The sequence below is a fragment of the Poecilia latipinna genome, unplaced genomic scaffold (genome assembly GCF_001443285.1).
Source record: "Poecilia latipinna isolate Pla-1442-1.1 unplaced genomic scaffold, P_latipinna-1.0 Scaffold87, whole genome shotgun sequence".
Taxonomy (NCBI): Eukaryota; Metazoa; Chordata; class Actinopteri; order Cyprinodontiformes; family Poeciliidae; genus Poecilia; species Poecilia latipinna.
In genome coordinates this window covers 144,820-153,475 of record NW_015112703.1, presented here as the reverse complement: position 1 = coordinate 153,475, position 8,656 = coordinate 144,820, and the positions used below count along the sequence as shown (strand labels likewise).

Here is an 8,656-nt window from a genome sequence, read left to right as displayed (position 1 = left end):
AAAGAACCCAAAAAATTTGGAAAAGAAACAAAAAAAATTTTTTTTTTTTTTTTTTAAAAAAAAAAAAAAAAAAAAAAAAAAAAAAAAAAAAAAAGTCATCATAGCATTCTGCCATTTGATGAGTAAGACAAAGGATGAGGTGAGCAAATATTTTGTATGCTGTTTAACAATCAACAATACAGACTTCAAGCTCAACATTAATACAGCATTACTGCTGTTTTGCAAGAGAGAGTCAGAGAGTCCAGTATGAACTCTTGGTATTCTACCTTGATTTTCTTAACTTCCCAAAAGGAAGACATTTAGGTCTGCTACAGATTGCTTAAATATGTTCAGTATGTTAAAATAGCTGTTGAACTTTTAACCAAAGCAAACTGACTTTTCTTTCATTTCTTAATCTCTTATTCAGTATTTTAAAACTTCCCCTTTTTTTCCCTGCATTTTTCGACTCTTCCCCACCTCTGTACGTCTCCCCCTCCCTCCCACACAGAGCTGGCAATAAACAGACTCTCTGTACTGCCCTCACAATGGACGGTTCTGTTGCCTGGGATAGAGGACGAGACTGACAAGAAGGAAGGAGTCATGGTGGGGGTCCGCTGTTCGACTAGGCTCACGCTCTAAGACGAGCGCTACCCTAATCATACTATGTGTGAGAGACAGGATTCCTATTAAATTGTGGTTCATGTCTCATATCCTTTTCACAATTCTCAGAATGAAAGACAACTGTGATGCTCTGTCTTCTGTTTCTCCATTTCAGTTACCTTATTAGTGTAACCAGTTCAGATACTATTTGCATCTGAGTTTATATTCCAGTGACAAAGTACACCTTGTGAATAAACCTGATCTTCATAACAAAATCTTTTACTTTCTTAAACTGTTGACGCTTTTTTGCCTCCTTGTTATGCGTCTTTTAAGGCAGGTGTCTGAGAGTGCCAGTGTGGTTTCACCCAGCCACAATAACCCTTGACCTTGTTTCATTTTAACACACCACTGGAACTTTGTCTTTATAATTTCTTACGCCATTTAACCCTACATATTTTCATAAGACTGTGAAAGGCAGTTTTAGGCTGTATTCATTGCTTTCAGTGGTTCCACGTGTGCATCACTTGGTTTAGATATACTATATAGAGCAGCGGTACTAGTAAAAGATGTGTTGGCCACTACAGATGCTAAGGTGTTAAGATTTCTGGGTTAAACCAAAACCCTTGACTAACACTGAACTTGCTCTTTATAAAACCTATGCAAAAAAAAAAATAATGTGTCTTATTATATTTACTATTTTCTTCTTCAGACAATCAGTAACATATTTGTAGAAACAAACATAACACAAAAAAACTTCATGATTGTCAGCACAATAAAAGCATTGTAAATATTAAATAGGTCCTACATCACTCAAAACTAAGTCTATTGCAGAAATGTCAGAACATTATTTCACATTTGAAAGCTAAAACATACACTGACTAGCAATAGTATTCATGACTTTTTTGACATTTTCCACATTTTGTCACATTAAAACCTGAAGCATCAGTGAATCAGTGGGACTATGTGACAGAGCATCACAAAGTAGTGAATAACATGGTTATCCTTTTTTTTACAAATCTAAAAAGTGTAGTATGTAATGGCTTTTGCTGTAGACTAGACACGACTTGGTAGGTTTTCACAAGCTTTTTCCATGTCCAAGTGATAAATTGAAAAGTGCTGCTCTAAGAGATGATGGGTTATGTTTTACAACCCAACTCTCAGTTGCACTTCTCCTTACAACAACTTTCTCCATGACCAGTCTGCTGTGTCCCTTGGTTTTCATGATGTTTGCCCACAAACACACCTATACGGCCTCCACAATTTAGCAGTGTTTGTACTGAGATTAAGTTATCCACATGGTTCATTAGGTAACTTCTGATGGTAGTTCTACACCAAGGCTTGTTTCTAGGCATGGGTAAATAGAGTTAAATAGAAAAACACACAAGACTTAATTTAAAGTATTTTACATTTTAAAACAATGCGTCGTTTTTATTGTAGCAAATAAAATACATGAAAAAGTTGCACAAAGGTTTTATTTAGTCAGACAGCTTCATCTCATCTTATTTGCATTTGATTTACCTTTAGTTAAAAAAGATTTTCCTTTGTAAAACTCTTTGGTTATCCAACATCACAAACTGATTCAAAAGCAGGTGAATATTAGCTAATGCAAAGTAAAAAATTAACTTTAGCTCCAAGTTCCTTTACACGATGAACTGACTCCTAAAATAAATAAACTGAAGTTATCAGGAATTGCTGTTACTTCTCTTTCTGTATCTTAACGAGTTACAGAACAGGAAGTAAAGGGGATGCTATAACAGAGACAAGAAGCAGAGCTTAAATAGGTCTCTTGCTTTGTTTATCTTTTCCTTTGTGCCTCTCATCACAATAACTATGTTAGTCTGAATCTCAGAAGTCACTCTGATCAGCCTTCTACCATTTCATCTTGGAGAATACTCAGAAACATGCCACGACATCCTTTTACGGGTTTCTGATAAAAAGTGAGAGGAGGCAAAACCTTATCGGCCCATCTAACTACCATTCGTCATTCTTAGATGATTCAAGTGTGAACATCAAAACCCTATTTCCCTAAAAACAGCTACAGGAAAAGGTCTGGCGGGTGAGGATCATTAAAGTTTAAGTTTAATAGCTCAACACAGCTTGTTTAAATAATTACCTCTCAGTGTTAGCATTACACATAATTGCCACTTTTACAGCTAAACCTATAAGCATTTATAAATGACTGGTTTGTTGTAAAAACCGGTGCAAAAAAAAATCCTCCTTTTTTAAAATTAAGTTCTGAGAAAATCTAATACTACTGCATCAAAAGTAATGCCACTTTGAAGATGTAACGTGTGCAGCTTTTATTTTTATTATTTATCAAATAATCAGATAAATACTGCAAAAACGTTAAAAATTGAAACAGGTGGATCTTTACCTAAACGTTTGACCGTCTTGAATGTGGAGATGACTCCCAGATCATAACTTTAACCTTAACGAACTAAGCAACTTCTAACATTGTGCAACAGTAGAGATGACATAAACTGGAAATTAAAAAGTGGCTTAAGATAAAAGATAGATGTCTTCTAGTAGAAGTCTTCGACACGCATTGTGGGTTTAAAATGCGCGCAACATACTGGCTGAAGTGAAACTGTTTGTGCAAATCAGGATTGCACAGTATTAAGAAAACATGTAACTGCAACACTACTTGTTGAACTAAACCCACATTTTCCTCATTCTTCCTTTTCTCTTGTGTCATTCTGGTACACCCTGTAGTCTAAAGCACGGCAGTCATTCTGCTCCCACCAATGCTGAGCTGCAGTAGTAAAAGATTTCCTGTACACACAGTAGGAATACAGATAGAAATGTAAAAATGCATTCCTCTGAAATGTGCATTAATTGATAAGATTTACAGTAATTTTTGTTGACAAAAACATAAGATTAAATCAAATTTGATAAAAACAAAAATGACAAATGTAATTAAAATTAGTAAAAAAAAAAAAAAACCTATGTACTTTGACTTGTACTATGTAAAAGTCAAAACAAAGACTTTTGACTTCTTTCTTGGAAGTCAAAAGTATCACTTCCTTGAAGGAAGAAGTTGGAGTGGAAAATCAAAGACAAGCTGACAATGAGAGTGATGAAGTTAAAAAGGACTGCAGGACAGAGTTCACGGAACAAGGAGAGGATCAAAATGTATCAACTGCTTTTTGCTATCAAAGTACACCAAGGTTTTTAAGTTACAGATTCAAAACTGCTTGAATCTTCTATTCCTGCGATTCAAAACCTTTTCATTGATGCCAGAGAAAGTGCCAGATTGGCTGGAGTTTTGCTTACCCCACCCTACCTCTCTTCTTCTTCCTGGCCCACAAGAAAGTCAGCTGTTTGGAAAGCAACACGGAAAAGAAAAAAGTTTCAAGCTACAAACGGCTTGTCTGCTTAGCAGCTGAACCTTTAATTATCTCGCGTATGTGGCTCCCATATACGATACTTTGCTTTTTATAACTGCGCAAAACTGAGAATTTATTTTAAATAAAATAGGTTTTTGCTCACTTTGACTTTAAGTTCAACTCATTGCTTGCAACTAAAACAATAGTTATTCCTTGATTTTCAAACTATCCTTAGCTGAAAGAAATGGATTGATAGTGATGAGCTGTTTGTAGCCAATGCTAATGGCATTTATTCTCACGTCTATTAGGATGCTGAATAATATCCACCTTATACATTTCTTTTTTATGAAAACAAACAGGCTTTGTTGTATTTATTTTATGTTTTTTTTAATAAGACTTTTCATTATCAACCATCATCGTTTGGCTTGAGGATACATGTTAGAGGTAACCGTTGTAAATTAATTGCTCATTGACACTAATAAAACTGAAGTGTCAGGAGTATATAAATAGCTGACTCTGGTTTTAAACTGATCAACCATGAACACACAAATCTCAGCCACAACAAATACCACAGCGGCAGAAAACAATCACAAAGCCAACGTTTCACTTGTGCATCCTGGTATTTTCCAACCTCTACTCTGCATCTCTCCATAGTTGTTGCTCCTTGAACACGTTGGTAGTTCTGTTTGTTGCAGGTGACTCTGCAGAGACACTTTGCAGATTCCTGACTGGGAGCAGTTCTGGTAATACTGCAAATAACCGGTTGGGCAGTTTTGGGCAATCACTATGTGGTTGGTAGTGTATTTTAGTTAGTGATAAACTTGTTACGTCATGTTTACAGAGTCTTGACTGGCTAGAAATTCTTTGCATAGTTCAGCTCCTTCATCACGCCAAGTTCCAGTAATCAGCCTTTCCCACAACTTGCCATTTGACTTCACGTTTCTACTAAGATGCTGTCCACAAGAAGAACTGCTACAGAGCACAGGCACACACAAAGGACGTGACTCATGTACCCATCAACAGAGACACTGCTGCTTTCAGCCCACTTTCAATTAGGAGTGAATAGTGACTCAGTCCTGCCAGTACAGCGACGCATCTGAACAATATCCTCTAGTGAACAACCTTGTGCGCGAACAAATGCACTTGTCCGTCTCTTTTCAGGATGCCAGAAGATGTTTCTAACTCAACTCGACAGTCCAGCACCACAGACCTGTCAGCTGTTCACAAGAATAAATCCATTCTCAAGTCTGACATTGTTTGGTTTTGTGTGATGAGTGGGTACATACAATTTACCTAGAACAATCTACATTTAGCAGGTATTTTCAAATAGTTGAATTGGATAGGGTGATCTATTTCTCTGGAATTAAATTTCTAAAATAAATTAGTGCTTGCAAAACAACTTTTGTTGTCGTACAAAAACTAATTTTCTTGTTTTGCAAGAAGTACACACTAAACGACTAGAGTTCATTTCCTGGATAACACCATGCTTACACACGAGAACGCTGTACTCTGAGACACTGTGCACATAGGGGCTCATCTTAACTCCTATCATTCTGTTATTAACCCAGACAGCAGGCTGACTGTGCAACCTTTCACCTCTCCCCTCATTATGGCGTGATTCAGAAGGAAGTAATCATGCGAGACAGATGACGGCAGAAGGAAAAATAGAGTAAAAGGAAGAAAGATAAGAACATATTTTAAAGAGTAGCAAGAAGTTAAGTCTTGAGCTCAACTCAACATGTAATGGAGGAGGAAGCCATACAAAGAATGCATGTCCTAATACACCATAACCTGCAGCACTTCTTGATGGGGCTCTCAGGTTTGCACCTGTACAAAACGTGTGATGGTCTTCCTTATCAACAGTTCTCAGTTACCGCAAATAAAAAAAGTCAGTGGGGTGATAATTCTGTTAGGTAGTTAACATTGCAAGTCTGTCATAAAACGATTCACTAGTTTATGTTTATTTTTATCTCAAGTGCAATAAACTCACCATGCCTGGTTCTGTTTTTTTTTTTTTAAGCAGCAGAATTATGTCTGATTCTGCTACACAGAAAGTAGTCTTATTAATATGGAGTGAGAAAAGACTTTCTTCACTTCCTGTATGTCAGCTACTGTTTTTTACATGTTCTCCTGCTGCAGCCACAAGCTTTTCCATTTTAGAGTTTTTCGTGACACACAAAAGTGGCACATGTGGTGAAAAAGTAGAATAAAAGCCAAGGAAAAGAGATGCACAGATTTGTAAAGATTGTTTTTATGAGTAAAAGCCTTTAAAATTGAGGGCTACATTTGCATGAAGCCTCTGTAACTCAATACTTTATAGAATCACTTTTAGCTGTGACTACAGCTGCTCTTTTTGGGTTCCTACCAGCTTTGCACATCTACACTGACATTTCTATACATCTTTTTTTAAACAACATAGTTCCAGGTAACTTGATGGAGAGCATACTGCAACTTCAAAGTCTTGGCTTAGATTGCTAATTAAATTTAGGTCTACACTTTGACTGGGCCATTCCATCAAGTGCAGGCTTTGACCTACAACAGTGGTTTTCGACTCTGTCTGGAAGACCTGCTGTTCTACATGTTTAGGTCTTTTCTACAGTCACAAAGCTGACTTTTATAAATAGGTGATTAACGGCCACTTGACAGCACACTGAGGAAACAACGTTGTGGTCATCAGCGGGGATAGTGCACTCAGAATTTTGTGCAGCATCAATATTTTTTTTTTTTTTTTTTGCCACAGAAAGCATTTTGCACACGTCTGCTGTGACTGCCACATGACTGTGGTAAACAGCAAAAGGGATTTTTATTCACTTTCTTCTTGCCACATTTGAATTTGTCCACTTTTCTGTTGACAAATTTTCCAACTTGAGCTATTGATCCACAGTCATTATGGGTCTTGCTGCCATTTGCCGATTGAGATGGACAGACATGCTTTATCATAGTTTTTCCATCATCAGATGATGATATACCTGACCTGTGTGGTGTATTCTTTGGTCTTCATCTTCTAACAAATATCTGAGATTTTTACAGAACACATACATTTATATAGAAGTTAAACTACAAGCAGGACTATAATATATAATTTGACATCTAAAGGCAATTGGTTGTAGTAGAATTTATGTTGAGGTGCCACAGAAACAACACCTGAATATGAATGCGCATCACATTTTTCAGATTTTTTTTGCAAATAAAAAAAGTTTTGAAAACCATTTATAGGTTTTTTTCAGTTTCACAATTACACACTACGTGTTGGTATGTCACACAAAATCCATTTAAGTTTGTGGTTAATGTAAAAAAAAAATGAAGATATAAATATTTTTATATAAGGCAAATGCATGACATATTTGCTTTTTAAGTATTAAACTGAGCTAGCATGTCATGCAAAAATGTCTTATGCTATATTGAGGCTCTTGAACTACAAGAAGTAGTTCACATATCTGAAAGAAACAGGATATAAAACAGCAGTTTCCACCGATCTAAAAATCATAACTGATCAACAGTTTCACTCTTGATAAAAAGGCTAATTTATATGAACTGGTGCTACATGTCGTGCATGCTGGTCTAGCTTAAAAACAAAAAGCAGAAATGGGCTGATGGAGAGATCTTCAGAAGCATGCACTGTGGTTAGGGGCGATGGGGCTGTACTCTTGATTCAGAGCTGTGCATGAAAGCTTGGAAATAACAATCCATCTGCTTACACAAAACTCGTGAATCATTATGCGTAATCCACCAGAACCGCTAACAGTAACAGCCACAACTTCCATGCAATCAGATTAGGAATAATGAATTCCTCTGGGGATAAACAGTCCAGTCACACAGGCAGAGACATAATAGAGAGAAACTTGTTGCATCCAACAGCTAGACGTGCCTCACAAGTCACCATGAAGTCAGTAATAGCTGATCATTGTTTCCTCTTCTTCGTTCATAAGGAGACATCAAAAAGCAGAACTGTACTCGGCAGATAAAATGATTTGTGACTTTTCTGCCAAGCTAACCCAGCGTAAAGTCTACACATAACAGTTCAAAACACCGGTCAGTGGCACAGAGTAACCTGGACAACCTGTTTATTTTAAACGGGAAACTACTCCTCTATTAACTGGACTCTGGAAGGGTTTTTTGTTTTGTTTGTTTGTTTTGTTTTGTTTTTATCTAAAAACTTTTTATATGACCAAAACAAAAACAAAAATAGACGTATGAAATTGTTTTTATCAACTTACCTTTTTAAGCATTAACAGGTGTTCCACTCGGCGAATTTATTCTGTTCTTTTGTCCCCGAAATGGGCTCAGCGGCCACGACTGCAGTCCCAAACAGCTCCTAACATTTTTCTCACAGCGGAGAAGCAACCAGGCGACAGCTCACAGTCTTCTGACGGCAAGCTGCAAACACGGAAACATTCCACTTCCGGGTAGACCTTTTAGAATAAGTGTATCATATTTTATTTTGAAGGTCTAGAACTTTACTTTTTAAACTTTTCCAGTACATTTCTAGCTAACTAGTGGCCAATTTATGCAGGAAAAAGTACAAAACTTCCGTAATGTGACTCAGAGGAACGATTGGACTGCCCAGGGTGCTGTTATACTGACATATTTTACCAGAAGTACATGTTCAGGTAACTAGGCTAACTGGAAAGTCCCAAACACAACTATTTATAGCGAGACATTTCGTACATATAACAGTGATTCTTGAGACTAGGGACAAAATGGGTTTTAATTTTCCCATATATTTTTTTTTTATTATTATTATTATTTCT

General features: G+C 36.7%; 1 protein-coding gene across 9 annotated transcripts in view; it reads right to left on the bottom strand.

Moving 5' to 3' along the window:
* Nucleotides 1-8,276, bottom strand: part of arap1 (ArfGAP with RhoGAP domain, ankyrin repeat and PH domain 1) — a 71,603-nt gene extending 63,327 nt beyond the window's left edge. For 6 of the 9 annotated variants that reach the window (XM_015022652.1, XM_015022676.1, XM_015022683.1 and 3 more), the window contains exon 1: nucleotides 8,123-8,276. The gene's annotated coding sequence lies outside the window, so the exon portion shown is untranslated. The remainder of the gene's footprint in view (nucleotides 1-8,122) is intronic. The other 3 variants (XM_015022644.1, XM_015022634.1, XM_015022659.1) reach the window with 1 other exon arrangement.
* Between the last annotated feature and the right edge of the window lie 380 nt (nucleotides 8,277-8,656).